At 44.0% G+C, this 18,745-nt stretch overlaps 5 non-coding genes across 5 annotated transcripts; 4 read left to right on the top strand and 1 right to left on the bottom strand.

Annotated features, from left to right (window-relative positions):
- Positions 1–3,922: 3,922 nt before the first annotated feature.
- Positions 3,923–3,995, bottom strand: TRNAK-UUU. The gene has a single exon. It is a non-coding gene; the product is annotated as a tRNA-Lys (tRNA).
- Positions 3,996–5,878: 1,883 nt separating this feature from the next.
- TRNAA-CGC lies at positions 5,879–5,950 on the top strand. Its single transcript has one exon. It is a non-coding gene; the product is annotated as a tRNA-Ala (tRNA).
- A 526-nt stretch (positions 5,951–6,476) lies between these two features.
- Positions 6,477–6,550, top strand: TRNAI-AAU. Its single transcript has one exon. It is a non-coding gene; the product is annotated as a tRNA-Ile (tRNA).
- A 1,030-nt stretch (positions 6,551–7,580) lies between these two features.
- On the top strand, positions 7,581–7,652 carry TRNAP-AGG. Its single transcript has one exon. It is a non-coding gene; the product is annotated as a tRNA-Pro (tRNA).
- An 870-nt stretch (positions 7,653–8,522) lies between these two features.
- Positions 8,523–8,595, top strand: TRNAK-CUU. Its single transcript has one exon. It is a non-coding gene; the product is annotated as a tRNA-Lys (tRNA).
- The last annotated feature ends 10,150 nt before the right edge of the window (positions 8,596–18,745 follow it).

An 18,745-nucleotide genomic window follows, 5' to 3' on the forward strand; every position in this document is an offset into this window, starting at 1 on the left:
CCCCGGGGGCCTCTGGCCTCATGATGCAGCCCGTGGAGCCCTTCTCAAGATTATAGTCTAAAAAGCCGTAAAAAATACACAGAATGACCAAAAAAAAAAAAAAAAAAAAGCCAATTATACCACAAAACAGTTACCAAACAAGTAAAGTACATTGCGTTAACGTATTGAATATTAAAGGACAAGACCCGTCTTGGGACCACCGTAATGCCGAACGAGGAAGAACGAGGTACTGCTGTGATTTGAGGCGGGGGTCGGGAGCGAACGGCCAAGAACGAATTCTTGAGACGTTTTCGGTTCAAAAAGGTGTTTTTATTATAGCACAGGGACGGGACCCGTGGGCAGGAAGAGCTGCGGCTGTGATTTTGAGGAGAGACTGATGATAGGCTTTTAAGTTTGTGGAGGGAGGGAAGGTAGACAGTTGCAGGGATTTCTGTCTGCTGAGAGCAGGGTCCCCAAGCCCTTGGAGGTCTGGCTCTTGTTAAGATAAGGTAGCTTTAGGTTTTTAATAAGGCAGCCCTGAGTTCCTTGAGGGATGTCAGGCTCTGCGTGTCTCAGGTGTTTATCAGTGGGCTGCGGGTTGTAAGGAGATTTAATTTAAGCTGCATCTTTGTTCTCCTCATCAGTGCGAAAATGTCTGATTGTCCTTGGTGACAAAAACACAGGGTCTTCTGACTGTAGTTTGTTCCCTACATTCGTACGTGAAGGGTATGCCAGATTTCAGTTCAAGGTTAGAGATTTTGAAGATGGAGCTATTTTTCCCATCCAAGTTCACCAGTCCTCAAGTTAAGACTCCCTGCAGAGGTGCTGACCACAGTGTCGGGATCGTTGAGCACCCCCCTCCTCCCAGAGACGGAGATATTGGTGACTTAACTGTTAATTTTCTTGTTCCTGGTGACATTTCTTATAGGTGGCCATGAGGAAGTTTTGAGAGAGCACAAAAATAAATCAGAATTTACCCCTTCATTTGGTCATTTTTTAAATTTATTTTTTTCTGAGGTACAGTTGACATGTAATGTATTAGTTTCAGCTGTACAACATAATGACCCGGTATTTCTGTACATTGTGAAATGATCACCACAATGTCTGGTGAACATCTGTCACTTTACATAGTGCCAAAAAAATTTTTCTGTGTGATGAGAACTTTCCAGATTTACTGTCTTAGCAACTTTCAAATATGTAACACAGTATTGTTAACTATATTAATTTTAGTTACTTATATATATAACTAAACATATAATATGTACTAAATATATAACATATCTATATTTACTTATACGTATGAATTCACTTACATATGAGTGCTAAAGAATGCTGTCCACACCCTTCCTTCCCTGAAGGAAGAGGAGAGCGTGGGGTTGATGAGTGCCAGGAAATGCCAAGGGTCTGAAACTTTACCCAGCTTGCAAGCTAAACTTGCCACACACAGTTTCACGGATGCTGGTGTAACTCACAAGACTCCTGGGTTACGGACAATGGAAAGTCTATTATTCTGGTAATAGCGATAGCCAGACTCTCAGCATTTTTTCTCTGGTTCCCTGGCTCTAGTTCTCAGAGAGCAAAACCACGACATCTGTACATGCAGTGGGTTCTAAGAGAGAAACCCTAAACAATGGATCTCTATTCTTTTATAATGAGCAGTAAGCATGCCTGCCCATCACTCTGGAGAGACTCTCTTCCAGGAGTGTTTGCTATATAAGTATCCTTGAAAAGAAAATCCGGAACAAAGAGCTCTTAGAACCTTGCTTAGCAATACATGCAGAAATGTGAGAGATTCGTGAAGGATTATGTCCCAACAATGAGTTGCTGTCACTCATTGAAGTTGTTTTGTTTTGTTTTCTTTCTTCTTCTTCTTCTTCTTCTTCTTCTTCTTCTTCTTCTTCTTCTTCTTCTTCTTCTTCTTCTTCTTCTTTTCTTTTTAAAGAAGCATGGCCTGGGAAATTTAAATCTCAATGTTTGCCTAAACTCACTTGCCCAATAGAAGGGTAAATGACCCAGGGAAACTTCTAGTAGCTTTTTCCTCTGGGCACCCACCTCAAGGTAGCTGGGTTTCTTGAGTGGTGGGTGCCAGCCACACATTTGGCTTTGTCTGGTAAAGCAAATGATTAGCACTAGTTAATGGAGGTTAATGGAGACAGGTTTAGAGATCGGGACAATAGTGTAGAATGTAAATACAATGTGTCTGTTTCCTTAAAGCAGTGCCATGTTTTAATGATCTAATATATATGTCCCTTGCCTCCTGGAATTGGAGTAATATTCTTGGCAAGTCTGTCAGTCGACCAGTTGCAACCAGGTGGACTCCTGTTGTTGGAGTGCAGATAACAGCGCAGTAGGGCTGGGGTTCAGCCCATTAGGATCCAGAATGGAAAAGTGGAAATGGTTGTCGTCTCCTTCTGTCTCACGCTTCCCCTCAAGACTGAGAAAAGAAAGGGAGTCTTTTAACTCTCATCTAACTATGCACACTGATATATTGGTAAGCCCTTTGTCGTCTTGAACAGTGTAGCCACTCACCATTGATTATTTTACTGCTTAGAACACTCTCTGAGACCATGTTGGGATCATTTTGGAATCAATATTCAATTTTGTGACTCCCTCCCACTGCTTGTTTTTAAAAGGTTGTGAAAGACAGTTGCCCTGTTCTGTTTAATTAAAGTTAATGGAGGTTTCTTTCCTTTCGAAAAAAGCTCTGAGCATTGTAAAGAAACCATGGGGTCACAACCCAAGTGGACTGCCTAACAGGCAGGAAAAGCTTTCATGAAGTGATGGGCGCTTCAAGAAGATACTGTTCCCGTGACTCTAATAGCAGTAACAGTCATGATCACATTGGGTTACTTCTGCAGTTTGGGTTCTTTTTTCCTGCAAAATGCTATCCTGTCTCTGAGGATTGAGCTCAAGGCCCTCATATTATGAGGCCGACATGCTGCCTACTGTGGCAACAAGGCAACTGACAAGGGTGTTCTGTCTTTTTTTCTCAGAGGTTTTGTAGCTACTTTGATGATTTTTCATAGTAGCGTAAAATCCACTTTCTCTGTTATCTTCTGGATCCAGTAGGATGAAAATTCTGCTTCGGGCAATGACCAAAAGAAGTCTCAGTCAAGGGCTGCCACGTCCTGTTTCTTCAGTGGTTCCTAGCAGGGCAGAGACGGTGTTGGTACCAGTGTGCTCAGGGGACTTGAGGTTTTGGGTCACTCTAAGAAGGGGACTGGGATTTAGGGGAAGGGGCAGGGCAGGCAGGTAACTCGGCACGGGACCCCATCACGCTGTACTCTATGTTACATTGCATCTTTATGATGGCTCTAAACCCAGTGTTTCCCAATGAGGGGCATGTGAAATCAATTTAATGGTGAGTAGCTCCCAGCCCGGTAAAGAATAGGATGGAATCTGAAACATCACAATGCAATGCATGTGTGGGAGTAAGTGGTAATTCAGGCAATTTTGTTCCTGCTACATTTGTGTGTCTGGGTCCAGATGTAAACTCAAGTTCAAACTGGCCATGGCCAAAAAAGTTTGGAAGCCACTGCCCCTGGCCCTGAGCTCGAAGTGCTGACACCATGACCCCTGTGGTTTAACGTGGGCATCCCCAGGGCTGAGCAAAGCAGAGGATCGGAAAGGAGAGCCTACTCCAGTGTAGGGCAGAGGGAGCAGTTCTATGTTTTTGTGGGTTTTCAAATAAGAGTTTGACTTTTTGATAATTTGTGCCCATTGTTACTTGTGCTCTAGACGAAACGTTTTGTGCGCTGCGGCTTCTAGCCACCTTACTAAAAGGCCCTTCTATTTTCTGAACAGGTCCTAGGTTATGATATCTATGCCGTGCTTGGGATCCCTTCTTATTTTTTAGTGAAATCAGCCTGTGATTTGAGATTATCCTCTTTCCTGTTACTATTTACTGGGTTAAAAATCAGGAAAAAGGGAAGGAAAGCGTCAACGCCCGAACAGGGACTTGAACCCTGGACCCTCAGATTAAAAGTCTGATGCTCTACCGACTGAGCTATCCGGGCTCACAGGAGATCCCCTTGGCACATCAACTGTAGTTGATTTATCTACAAACTTGAAATTTTACAAGTTTGACAGGATTCTGGTGCAGAACTGCTCATTCAAAAAATGCTTGTAAATACACTAATCAGCATAGAAACTCAGCCACAAGGAAGGTCTTCTTTAATACCAAGATCTAACCGTATATTAAATATAATAATGCCCCAAATTGTTTTTCTGTATAACTATACACTATATGTACAGATCGATACTCTATGTAGAGATATATACTGTACCGTATAGAATTCAGCGCAGTCAAGAACTACAGAATGCTGGCCTTCAGTTCCTAGACTTCCCAGAGACATATCTCAAATATTCTACATTTGGGCTCAAATAGAGCACTTTCAAAAGGAAGCTGATCCATTGCTGGTGCTTCTGAGGTTTTAGGCAGCACTTTGGACTCCTGAGTATGGGTCGAGAAACAGGAAGCGGTTTGATTTTTTGCTGGGTCTCAGCTGTCTTTATTTATTTATTAATCTTTTTATTTAAATAAACTTTTAATTTTTGAGTAATTTTAGATTTACCAAATTGCAAAAATATACAGAGTTCCCATATACCCAGTGTCCTTGGTTGTTCACATCTTAAGTCACGTATGCATTTTAAGAAAAGTAATTAGAATACTGTGCACATGTAAATATGTGTGCATTTCTTAGCTTAGAAAGATAATTACCAACATTCATTTGTCCCCCCAGGGTCCTATCTCTTCATCTTCCCAGATAAACACTGTCTTGAATTTGGGGTTTATTTTCCATCTGCTATTCTTTATAATTTGGCATCTATTACGGTGTTTCTAAGTTTCTGAACAATATACTGTGGAAACTTCCATGATAAAATTCAAACTTAAGGATTTATTAAAAAAAAAAACACAAAACCAATCTCAGGTTTATTTAGGGATCTCTGTTTACATAATCATCTTCTCAATCGGTGTCCTTCTGTACCAGCACATTTTGGGCATGAGATTCTACTGATCACTGAACGCATGCCCTGTAAACACTAGGGCCACCTAACGTTTGCAGGGCTGGGACCAAGGGTCCAAAGGAAAGCAGGAGGCCTGCTGCTGACCCACTCCCTCCTCTTCCCAGCCCTGTGCTCCAGAGACTGCATCCTTCTGGAAGCCCATTTAAGGCTTTGGGCTGCGAATTCTGGATCCTGGGAGTGGACTAGAGGGCAGTGGGGTAACTAACACATCCCAGTTTTAGCACTGGACTCCCTGAGTCCCAAGGCAAACTGTGACCCTGGAAGACCTTCTGCTCCATGTGGGTGAGAGCCCCCTGTGTTACTAGGATCCGTTTTATCTAGGTGCAAGACTTTTCTTAGGTTGTTAATTCTTCAGCCAATTTATCTTCAAGTAAAAAATTATCCCATGTTCTGAGACACTTCCCATCAGTTCTCTTCTACTTTTCTCTCAATTCAACTGCAATTTTCCAGTGATCTTATCAGCCTGTAGTCAGGCTAACATGGCTGCAGTACCCCTCACTTGTCTTAAAAGAAAAAAAGGAAAGAAAGAAGCTTTTTATTTTATTTTCAAATTTTTATTTAAATTTGAGTTAGATAACATATAGTGAGAAAGAAGCTTTTAAAGTAGAGTCCCCCTCTCCTTTTTCTCATCAGATTTTTAGGTATTTGGTTCCATCCTTTGGTCTCTGGCTTAAGTGCTTGACAAGGGTCCGATGGCTGGAAGACTTACTCTACTTGGAACACTAATGTGATCCCTTTAACCATTTCATGATTTTGCTGAATAAGCAAAGGAAAATTTAACTTCAGTGTTCCGAAAAGTCCTCTCTTTGCTGGGGACAAAAATAGGATTCAAAGAACTGGGAAGAGTTATCAAGAAGAGTATGGTAGGGTTGGGGATGTAGCTCAGTGGTAGAGCGCATGCTTCGCATGTATGAGGCCCCGGGTTCGATCCCCGGCATCTCCAAACCGTTTTCTCTACGCAATCAGTAACTATTTTTTAAATCGTGGAATCATTAAACTTCGTATCCTCCTCTTCATCAATTTCCTGCGGTGTTCTTGTACCCACTGCACTTAGAATTGTGTATGTAGAGAGGGAAACAGAATTCCAAGATACTGGAGGATACCTTTATCTGAAACCAATAAAACTGGAAACGTGGATAAAAACACCTGAGAGATGGCCGAAGCAGAGCAGCCTGGAAATCAGCCCAGGACCCATTAATGACAGGCTGTTTGTAGTATCTGGCTGGCCTTCAAAGGCAGAGATAATCTTGGCCTGAAAATACAGAGAGGGGATAAGGGCGTATTGCTAGAGCCTCGTTGCTGCGTCATGGCACGAAAAAAAATAGGACAAGTGTTGGGAAAAGGACGAAGCCTAGCTCGGTGGGAGCAAAGTCAGCAGCTCGGATACCCCATGCAGCTTGCGGAGTTAAAAAGCAACAATAACAAGAATACCTTCTTATCAAGACTTTGGAAGGCCCTTCCCCGCAGTTGGCCGGTTAGCTCAGTTGGTTAGAGCGTGGTGCTAATAACGCCAAGGTCGCGGGTTCGATCCCCGTACGGGCCACGTGCTTCGTTTTCCATCGCCTTGAGCAATAGCTGTGGCTCTTGGGTGGAAAAGGAGGATCACCGTCTGAGGTCAGACAGCCCGCCGTGTCCCTACGAGCAACGTTTTGCCACGAGTCCAGACCATCCTAGGAGAGCTCCGAGAACCCTGTTGGCAAGCCAGCGTGCTCGGAAAGTTTGCCCGGAGAAGCAGAAGAGCCGCAGGTCTCCTTAGGGGTGATTAAATTCCTTAGAAAGCCTGTCGTTTGTGCAGTGTCCCAACACTGCCCCTCGAAATAGCCCGGAAACAGGAGTGAGAAGAGAAGGCGGGGCTCGTTTGCTGACTGCTCGGCTGAGGGTTCGGGTTCGGGTTCGGGTTCGGGTCCAGCAGCACGCCGGGCAGGGGAGGAATCCGTCTAGACGCAAGCATGTTCGCGGGGAAGGAAGGACTCAGCCGTCTCGCCGCGGTCCGACGCCGCAGCCCCGCTGTTCCGGCCGTTTCCTGTGTCAGCCTCATTTTCCACCGAAGCCGGCTCTCGGCTCCCTAACTCTGTGTCCCCGTCTTCCTGGCACAGCTGATTTCCTTTATTCATTCCCGACCCCCCGCTTTCGGTCTCGTTGAGGGGCTCCCACGCGTCCGCTCTGGGCGTGGAGAACCCCGGGATCCCGCCGACAGCCCGCCGGGGGTCGGGGCGTGCGAGCGGCCGGCCTGGCTCGCGCTGCGGGGCTCGGGGGGCCGCTCCCGCCTCGACCCCGCGCGCCGACTCCGGGCAGGGGGCGAGGAGCACCGGCTTCTGCTGTTTGGACGGCCGCCGCCGCTGTCTCGGCCTTTGCGGAGCAAGTGAGGCTTCCTACGCCCCTTACGAGGACTGGGTCACGAGAAAAGCCGGGGAAGTGCTGGGAGCCCCGTTTTCCCGGTTTTAACAATAGAAAGGAGGGAGGGAGAGTCAAAGTAAAGGTCGGTTATAGTTATATGCACCTAAACATGAATGAAATACAAATAAGAAATTTACTAAATATTTAACATATTCAGAGAGAAAGCCGGCACGCCTGGCTCGTTGGTCTAGGGGTATGATTCTCGCTTAGGGTGCGAGAGGTCCCGGGTTCAAATCCCGGACGAGCCCGCGTTTTGGTGCTCGCTCAATTTTTACTAACTCACCGTTAAACTCACACAACACAAACGCATACAGCTTCCCCCCCGTTCACTTGCTACACCTTCCTGTGGGAATGCGTAGGCTGCACACGCGCTCGATCCCAGTAACATGGCAACTCTTACTCGAAAGAAGCAAGCACTTTTCAATTTTACCTTTTATTACGCGTCCCATCAACTCTAAAGTGATTCTTGCAAAGGCTGATGTTTCTGGTTCTTCTAGACATTCCAACTTCACGGTTGTGATGGTGTGAAACTATGGGAAGACGCTGGTCACGTCTCAATTCAATGTCATCCACCATTCATGCATCACTTTTTTATGGAAAAATAAAACAGTGAACTGTAGATTTGGAGTTTTGGCAATCTTTGCGCAAGAGATTTCGGCTTTCCACGTTAGTATAGCGTTGACTATTTCCCCATCTTTCAGGAGATTGGGGTTCTGCTTCCTTACTGGAAAGGGGCTCTTTCTCTCGCCTCCTGCAGATACTGTTGGTACACTCATTAAGCACATATTTGTTTAGCAGCTATTATGTTTAATGAACTTCTGCAGTCAGTGGTAGACAAAACATAAAAAAAAATCATTGGATCCCGTATTTCAGGGTTTGTTAAATATTTTATATTAAAATGAATTTGCACCTCCCCTCCCTTTTCTGTGTGTGTAAGCTTTGATGGTGGAGAAGTACAAAAAAATTCAGATAATGCTTATATGCTTTGCTTTTCATGTCATCCTCCTTATAAGACAAGAAGAAAAAATTTAGACAAAATCTGGAATCCCGCATTCCTAGCGGGTTCAAGAAGAATTTGTATGTCCTCATAATAAATTGGGGGAAGGTTTTTCTTAACTGCCCGGCTAGCTCAGTCGGTAGAGCATGAGACTCTTAATCTCAGGGTCGTGGGTTCGAGCCCCACGTTGGGCGACTCTTTTTACTTTCTCTTCCAGTGCTTTTTGTTAACTGAATTTCTGCACATTCAGAAACAACGTCCCACACCGCAATCAAACAAGAGGAATTTTGGAGATCAACACTTTTAAGGAATGGAAATTCGGAATCACGGTGAGTGGCCACGGCTCACGGGCTCCGCTGAGCTACTCCGACCTGCTCTCTTAAAAATTGCAGAGTATAGGCTGGTCGCCCCCTGGCGGGAATGCATTTTTATGGCTTATTAGAAATTTTAATACTACAAGTCTGTGGTAGGCCACGGGCTCTGTATGTTTAAACTCCTCGGCTGATTTGAAGCACCACCCCCCACGAAAAAGGGTTTAGGATATAGGGGGAGAAGGATGCAGAGATGTCGGAAAAGGTAAAGTCTGAAGGTGGAGAAAACAATTCAAACACAGGGAGCAGTTTCATGGGCAGCAAATGTCCACGCAGAGTTTTGAGAATGGCGACTCCACTTTCTGGCCCAAGCAAGTGTCATTTTTTTCTTTTCTTTTCTTTTCTTTCTTTCTTTTTTTTTTTCCTTAATTTTTTGGGGGGTTTGTTTCAGAGGTAGAATTTAGTGATTCATCAGTTGCATGTAACATCCAGTGCTCATCACATCACTCACTTACTCCATCCCCCCACCCCTCTCCCCTCCAGCCACCCTCAGTTTGGTTTCCTAGAGTTAAGAGTCTTTTATGGTTTATCTCCCTCTCTGATTTCGTCTTATTTTATCGGAAGATGAATTTTCTATTACCACTACCTCACACACCTGTTCGGTTCCTGTTCACCCACACCTAGACGGCAAAACGTACCTTCTAAAAGATAATGCTGTTTCCAAACTTTCTTCCCTTCATATATGACAAATGGAAGAACCAAACAACCCACAACACATTGCAATTGCCTACAAAATAAAATCTAAAGATTTAGGCTTGTTTTTCAAAATCCAAACTGCATTTCTGCCTCTAACTCGTCTGAACTCTCCACCCTCTCGAAAAAACCTCCCTGTCCAGCCACCGGTGTTCGTTCACCTCCTGCCTACCGTGTACCCTTTTTGCTCCTACAAACCGATGCCAGTTGTGGACGAGGGCAGCTCAGCTCTGCGCATGCGCACTCCTAACCCAGCGAGGCGTGGATTTTGCTATTACTGAGTGGCTTGAAAATCATTCCCATGGTCAAATTGACCAAGACTTTTTTGTGAGATTTCCCTGTCCCTCTGTGAAAATTCCACCAGGTCTGTCTTCTTTTATCATTCCTTTCGAGCTTTCCTGGGTTCACTAGCATTTATTGACAAAAAACCCACGGCCACAATAGAGAAAGCACACACCTGCATACCTCTTCATTGATTCTAAAAGCACAGTTAGCCAGATGAGGTCCTCTCTCTTCGCTAACATTGTTCTAATGTTCTCTTCAGGCCTCGGGACAATCCAATGGAAATGCTCTAACTTGGGAATCCAAATCTGGCTCTGCAGGTGAATCAGCTGGCGAGCTTCAAAAATTTGATTCCTGGGCCCCATCTCAGCCCTCATGAAGCTGAATCTCTGATGGTTTAGAAACCAGTGCTTTTGAGGTGGTTCTTTCTATTCTAACATGCTGGATATGGCAGGTTGGCTGCCTCGTCAGGCTAGAATTCCATGGGGAGCCAATATCTTACAGGAGACACTGAATCTAGATGTGTAGCTTTTGGGTTCACAAACTTGATGTTATGGGTTTTTCTGCCTCTCTCTCTCCCTCCCTCTTCCCAGTTCAGAGAAACTCTGGAGGGATGACGTCCTGATGACCCAAATGAAACAAACTCAGCCATTTATTCATCCCACACAGGTAATGACCACTCCTATGTGTCAGTCATTGTTTTGGGTGTTCGGGATTTATCAGTGAACGAACAAAGATCCCTGCCCGTTTCATTCTTTGGAGGGAGGCAGACAACAACAAATAAACATACAAGTCAACTAAACTTGATGTTAGATTGTGGTCAGAGTGCCGGACACTGGAGAGGCATGTTGCAGTAGCAAACAGGGTTGTCGGGTTAGGCGTCCTGAAGGTGACATCCGAGCACAGAGGAGCCACGACGTTGTTTTCACAAGTTTCTAAATAGAGGAATCAGGCAGAGCTGAAGGCAACTGCATGTCTGCAGTAGGGTGGCTAGGACAGAATGTTTGACGAGAAAGGAGTAGGGGGTGGAGGTAAAAACATGACATGGGAGGCCTCACAGGCTTTGTAAGGGCTTTGAACTGGGTGAGACAGGAAGTCTCTGAAGTTTCTGTGCAGAAGAGTAACAGGATCTAATCTACCTTTTAAAGGGTACTCTGGCTGTTGAGTTGAGAACAGATCTTAAGGGGACAGTGGTAGAAACAAGGACACCTGTTAGGAGGCTCCTGGTGACCAAAAGTGTCAAGTCAGACCAGAGTGGTCACAGGGCAGGAGTGGGGAAGTGACCGGACTTCTGGGTATACCTGGAAGGCTGTCCGAGGGCCTGCCTGGTGGCCGTGAAGGACAGTCAAGAATCACTTGAAGTCGGAGTGCCAGCTTTATAAACTTGGGCCAAGAAACAAACTTAGGTGGCCCAGGGTGTGTGTGTTTTATAACTGCCCTCAAATTTGGGAAGATAATATTCATATGAAAGGTTGGCTAGTGTATAATCAGAGCAAAAGGAGTTAGATGCTAACATTATTTATGTTGTTGTGAACACCTGATATTTCTTGCCGTCTGCCCCCTCCCCCCACCCAGGCTGCCTTGAACCCTGGAATATCCACACCACATGGAGATGCCCACTTCTGGGCACAATGGCGTCACCACAAATTACCACTCTCCATCCTCTCCCAACCAAACCTTCCTTTTTTCTTTACCCAGGAGCCTGAATATTGTCATTAATAGATCACTTGCTCCTTGTGAGGTTATATTTAGTTCTGAAACTCTTCTGTATTTTCCCTGTTTAGATCAGTCACACCTGTAAGTCAGGCACAGGGAATCACATGATTTAAACTAGGTGGACTCCCTAGTGCTTGGAGTTATTGTCATTATATACACAATGAAACCAAGAATCACGAATCAATATAAAATGCATGAACAAGAAGTAACTTTCCTAGAAGGGTACACTGAACCTTGACTGTTTTCCAAGTCTCCTTTAACAAGGCAAAGAATCTTTCAAATCAACCGATGAACACAGTTATAGTAAGCACCTTTCTCGTGTTGGATACTTAAAATGAAAACACACACACAACATGGTCCACGCCTTCAAGAAGGCTGTCTTCCACCTAGTGGGTGAATGTATCTGATTCGATAAGAATTAAATCCTCAGCTGTGTTTTAACTGTCTGGCCCTAGGAAATGAAGGGACTTGGTGTGACTGATTTAAAAATAGGTGATGGTGACAGGATTGGATAGTTAAGAAATCACCAGCATTTACCAAGTAAAATCAAAGGAACAAAGACCTTCTATCTGATTCATATACTCTACCTACTAGACAGAACAACCACTGAGGATTTCCAGACCACATGTTGTGGATATTAAGAAGCCCCAAGTCTTATTGTAAAGCCTGGAGTCCCTTTCCTCACCCTATAGCCGCTTGATGTTTGGATTTCCGGGGTGCCAGGAGAACTATAATGGGTTATCCTGGGTAGAACAAGTATTACTAGGTATTAATAAACCACATATCCTCTGTCCATGAACTTACTGGATTTCTGGCTTATAAACATCTTTTGGGTTGCTTGGAACAGATGGATTTTTCCTGTTTCTACAGCCCCTTGGCTATATTACTAAACCTGAGTTGACATATTTAAAAATTAAATTTCTGAACCTAAGACCTGCGGCATCAACTCCAAGGCCAAGGCTGTCCCTGAGCGTGGTCCTGAGCACCATCTAACCTAACTCCTTTGAACTAACATTTTAACTGCAAAGGTGTCCTTGATGAAAGGAGGTTAGAAAGGGCCTGGGCCGGGGGCGGGGAGGTATCTTACTATGCAAGGGCTGCCAAAACAAAACACTATCCACTGGGGGGCTTAAACAACAGAGATTAATTTTTTCAGTTCTTGAGGTTGAGAAGTCCAAGATCAAGGTGCCAGCCGATTCAGCTTCTGGTAAGAACTCTGTTCTTGGTTCGCAGAAGGCTGCATTCTCATTGTGTCCTCACATGGAAGAGAGGGGGTGAGCTCTCTTCGTGTAAGGGCACTAATCCTAATGCATCAGGGCTCCACCCTTATGACCTCATTTAACTTCAATTATTTCCTTATTCCAAATACAGACACACTGGGGGTTCAGTGTAAACTTTAGTAAAGCTTTAACATATGAATTGGGGGATGGGGGGTGACACAATTCAGTCCATAGCAGGGGGACCAAAAAAAAAAAAAAAAAAAAAAATCCCACCCAAAACACAAGGTGACATTTGGAATTCAGAAACTTTTCCGGCACATGGTAAGTACTCAAATATTTGTTGAAGGAATGATTTAGCTGCATTGTCTTTATGACGCTCAACATAATCTTTTATACATATAACACTGTATAATAAATAGTGCTGAATTAACTAAAAAGCCATCTTACAGGGGCTTTTCTTCAGGACAGGTAATCTGAAAGTAGAATGCACAGACTCTGTTCACAACTAGAGCTTGAATGGTACTGGACTGAGCCAGGGATGAATAAAAAAAAGCCAGATGTCAGTAATTTGAGGGGCTGCCGACCAGGCTGTGTAAGCCTAGAGATAAATCTGAACTGGGAGGTCAGTCTCTGAAAAAAAAGCAAAGGGAGACAAAAGCACAAGGTTGTGAACCTAAGGTTCTAGTTTCCCGTTTAGGGAAGGAGATCAACAGCAATCCGTGCAGCCTAGTGTGCTTCGGGAAGCCTCGGGTAGGTGAGCGGGGTGAAGAAGGAAGGCAGGGGCCTAATCCTCTGGGCAGGGCACACTTGGAAACCTGTTAGAGGCCGGGCCATAGGTCAAGGAGAAAGGAAGTACCTACTCGAGGGGCTCTCGGCACCAGTGCCCGGGAGGACAACCGCCCAGGCATTCCGGGAACAAAAGACGGTACCATTTTCTGAACAGCAGATAAACAGGAAAACGTAACGAATGACCTCAGCCATTTTCAGAGACCTTCTGCGCACATGACTGCATTCCAGGGTAGAGCCTCTGGGAAAGAAGCCTCAACTGTCCTGTAACAAAGAACAAGGAAACCAATCCATTCGCGTTGCAGTGTCAAGATCACATTAACGTTCTTTCTTTCCAGCCTGTCACACGCCAGTCTCATTAGGGATAAAGCACCGCCCCCGTTGCTTAACGCTTCTGCGAATAATCCCAGGATCCGAGTGGAAGAAATAGTATCCAAGAAAGTTCACTATGTCTGGGAAGGTCCCTCCATAGGTACCCTTCTAGGAACATGTGTTCTCATTTGAAGTATATCAGCATTCAATGAGGACATAACAGACTCAAAGGAGGCTTCAGAAAGGGAAAACAGTAAAATAAAAGGAGGTCAGAAAAGGGATACCTCTCCCTAATACCTATAAGAATCCAAGTGGGAGACAAGAAATTACCTTCCCCGGATCTTGGCTAATGACTCAGGAGGTGTTAAAAAAAGGGGTGGGGGGTACCTGTTCCAGCTAACAAGCTTGGCCAGGGTCACGGGGCTGCCTTGTGAGGTGGGACCAGGAGTCGGGATAGGCCTGAGGGGAGCCATGTTGTAATAAGGCTTCTTGAGGGAGAAGTCCCCGCATTATTTGGGGGGGTACTGTATGAAAAGCGATGTAGCCAAGAGGACTGGGGACAATCAGATGATGAGTTCTCACATTCAGCTTTCAGTCACCTTTCACCGAACTTGTCTGCAACTCAAAGTCCTCTACGTTGTACCTTTTTTCCAGAGCAGTCAGCCAGACTCCCCACTTCTCCTCGTGTGGGTAGTTGCTGTGTTCAGCATCAACAGCTGAAGGTATCACACAGATTGTCTGATGTCAGGATAGACCGTGACTATGTTTCAGAGCAATAAACTTTTGGACAACTGACCTCTTTGAGGTCATATAGTGACCTACCTCATACAGTGTCACAAGAGCTACTGTGACCATTTTTTTATTCACTAAAATTTCTTTATGAAGCACTAATAACAATGACCACTCATAAAGACCTCAGCCCACTGAAGGCACTACGCTCTATGCTCAAGAGCCAACTATAAACACATCAGCACAGAGGGTCCCCGACCTCAGTCGGTAAAGGGTATGTGACGCCTAGTACCTATCAGGTACTTGGACAGGTTAAATTCTTTTTCCAGATGGTTATCTAATGTCTGGCAAACTTTTATAGACTTTTCCTTTACTTTTCTTACATTCCGAACTCTCAGCTTTTCCCTTCTTCACTCTTATACTTCCAAGTACAGAATACTGCTGTAGGAAATCAGGGAGGAAGAAGTTACCAAAAAAACCCCAAAAACCTCAGGGGAAAAAAATGTTAAATTTTACTTTGAGAAACTCCTGGAAATACTTACATCTGTTGGTATTTTAAACATCTTATGACAGTCTTCATGTGAGATATCTGCCACCAACCTATACAGCATACCAGAGGCGGGACGACCTACCTTAAGGAGGGCCTGTGTTGGCAAGTAGGACTAGTTTAGTTTTGCCTTGGCCAGTCATCTTCACTGCCTGTGTCTCAACACATACGTGCATAATCAACTGGAGTCTAGAGTTCAAAGAATTCTAGGACTTTTTCTAAAAAAAAAAAAAATCTTTACATTAATAGAACATACTTTTATTTATACTTTTATTAAGTTATTCCATTAGCTTAAATGCCACACATTGAGTCAAACCTTCAAAGCTACAACCATTAACTCCATGACCTACTCAAACTCATTCTTTGAGCTTTTAAATTTTGGCAGTTTCTGGGGACAGAGACTGTCTTATTTATTGCTGTGTGTTCCAAGCACTTAGCACACATAGCACCTGGATAGTCAGTGCCCGACACATGTTTGTGAGTATAAAGGTCACTGTTGTGTAGGAACCGCTGCTTTTCCTTAATGTTAGTCTCCAAACCATTAGCTGACTTTTCATTCAATTATGACTACTGAGCCCAATGTAAAAGAAAATACCAAGTAACTTTAATACCTTGCTCACATATACATGCACGATCCTGGAATCAATGAAAAATGTCTCTACTTTTGTCAAAAGTGTTTTTTATCAATCTCCTCTTCAAAATTCCTGTCTAGAGAATTTCACTCCAACTAGGAGGGTTCCCTTAATTAATCTTACTCAAATCTGATCACTTATGTAGTCTAAGTTCTATGTACCTGTATTTTTTGTGACATTGTTTGGGACCTGTTGTTTTAAGGAATAAACTGTTGCCTTTGTGCTTCATATGGTGTGTGCTTGAACGTTCCACTCTGAATTGCCCAAAGGTGGGGCCCAGATGAAAACCTGTCAAAGCCCCCCGTGAGGCTTCCCCTGCTTGAGCCAGTGGGGGTGGGACTGAGCAGTGCACCCCATACACTTTGCTTTACAAATGCTATTTCATTTCATATCCGCAATAATAACCCTAAGGATCTTTATTATCATCATCCCCATTTTGCATAGGACCCAAGGAAGTCACACGGTTAGTAAGAGACAGGATTCAGAAGTGGTCTAAGTGTTCTGAACATTAATAATGAAGTAGCAGAAAGAGAGATTGAGAAAATAATTCCATTTACAATTTCACCAAAAAGAATAACATACCTAGAAATAAACTTAGTCAAGGAAGTAAAAGACCTGTACCCTGAAAATTATTAAACACTGATGAAAGAAACTGAAGATGACACAAACAAATGGAAAGATATTCCATGCTCATCGACTGGAAGAATTAATATTGTTAAAATGTCCATACTACTCAAAGTAACCTACAGATTTAATGCAATCCCTCAAACATCAAACAGCGTTTTTCACAGAACTGGGACAAAATACACTGAAATTTGTATAGAACGACAAAAGACCCCAAATAGCCAACGCCATCTTGAGAAAGAACAAAGCTGGGAGGGTCGCAACCCCATGTAGTTCACATTTCAAGACATATCACATATTATAACATCCCTCCTTCAAGATACACTACAGAGCGGTAGTAATCAAAATAATATGGTACTGGCACAAAAACAGACACATAGATCAATGGAACAGAGCAGAGAGCCCAGAAATAAACACACATATATGGCCAATGAATCTATGATAAAAGAGGCAAGAATATACAATGGGAAAAAGTCTCCTCAGTAAATGGTGCTGGGAGAACTGGACAGCAACATGCAGAAGAATGAAACTGGATCATCTTATACCACACACAGAAATACACTTAAAATGGATTAAGGACCTAAATGTGAGATAGGAAACCATAAAACTCCTAGAAGAAAACACAGGTAGTAATTTCTCTGACATGGCACTGAGCAACATTTTTCTAGATACATCTCCTGAGGCAAGGGAAACAAAAGCAAAAATAAACAACTGGGAATACACCAAATCAAAAAGCATTTGCACCGTGAAGGAAACTATCAACAAAATGAAAAGGCGGCCTACTGAATGGGAGAAGATATTTACAAATGATAGATCTGATAAGGCGTTAGTATCCAAAATATATGAAGAACTTACACAACTCAACACCCAAAAAACAAATAATCTGATTAAAAATGGGCAGAGGACCCAAATCGACATTTTTCCAAAGAAGACATACAAATGGCCAACAGACACATGAAAAAATGCTCAACATTACTCATCAGGAAAATGCAAATCAAAAGCACAATGAGATACCACCTCATACCTGTCAGAATGGCTAGAATAAAAAAAGACAAGAAATAACAAGTGTTGGTGCGGATGTGGAGAAAAAGGGACCTTCATGCACTGTTGGTGGGAATGCAAACTGGTACAACCACTGGGGAAAACAGTATGGAGTTGCCTCAAAAAATTAAAAATAGAAATACCTTGTGACCCAGTAATTTCACTACTGGGTATTAACCAAAAGAAAATGAAAACACTAATCTGAAAAGATATATCCACCCCTACCTTTATAGCAGCATTATTTACAATAGCCAATATATGGAAGTAACCCAGTCCATCAACAGATGAGTGGATAAAGATGTGATATATAGGTACACATACAATGGAATATTACTCAGTCATAAAAAAAGAATGAGGGCACCTGGGTGGCTCAGTCGGTTAGGCGGCTGCCTTTGGCTGAGGTCATGATCCCTGGGTCCTGGGATCAGAGTCCTGTGTAGGGCTCCCTGCTGGGAGTCTGCTTCTACCTCTGCCCCTCCTCCCTCTCAATCTCTCTCGCAACTAATAAATAAAATCTTAAAAAAAAAAAAAAAAGAATGAGACCTTGCCATTTGTGACACCGTGGATGGACGTGGAGGGTATAATTCTAAGTGAAATAAGTGAGAGAAAGACAAATACTACATGATTTCACTTATATTTGAAATCTAAAAACAAAACAAAGAAACAAAAAAGCAGACTTTTAAATACAGAGAACAAACCAGGGGTTGCCAGAGGGAGGTGGGAAGGGGAATGAGTGAAAGAGATAGAGGCAAGTAAGAGGTACAAACTTCGAGTTATAAAATTAAGTCAGGGAGATGCAAAGTACAGCATAGGGAATATAGTCAATAATATCGTGCTGATGTCGGGTGACAGACGTGACGACACTCGTCACTCCGAGCAATGAGTAATGTTGAATCATTATGTTGTGCCCCGGCAACTAGCATAACACTGCCCATTATACTTCAATAAAAAAAAAAAAGAACAAGCGGCCTCAAGGTCTCGAGAGCCTTTGTTCTTTCCACTGCCTCATACATACTACTAAATAACCTGGCGTGCTGCTGTGATTTCTTCCAGGGAAATTCGTTATTTACTTGTAAATTGTGTGAGCCAGGCCCTGCCTACAGGAAGTGCTACAACGCAGTGACCACGAGACACACGTCACCGAGAGGGGCCGCGCTCGCCCCGGGCCACCTGCACTCTGCACCTGCTGAGCCGGCTCCGCCCCGCACGCGGCGGCCAGCGCCGGGTTCCAACCTCGCGGGGCCTTGCGCCGGCAGGCCGCACGAAGCCTTTCCGGCAGGAACAACGGAAGGAGCGACCTGTGGCGCGGCGGCGCGGGCCCCACTTAAAACGAATAAGTGTCACCACTTATCTGGCCGATAACGCGGGGGGGGGTCTAGGCGCCGAGTCCG

Source organism: Zalophus californianus, chromosome 7 (genome assembly GCF_009762305.2).
Source record: "Zalophus californianus isolate mZalCal1 chromosome 7, mZalCal1.pri.v2, whole genome shotgun sequence".
In the NCBI taxonomy this organism is placed as follows: Eukaryota; Metazoa; Chordata; class Mammalia; order Carnivora; family Otariidae; genus Zalophus; species Zalophus californianus.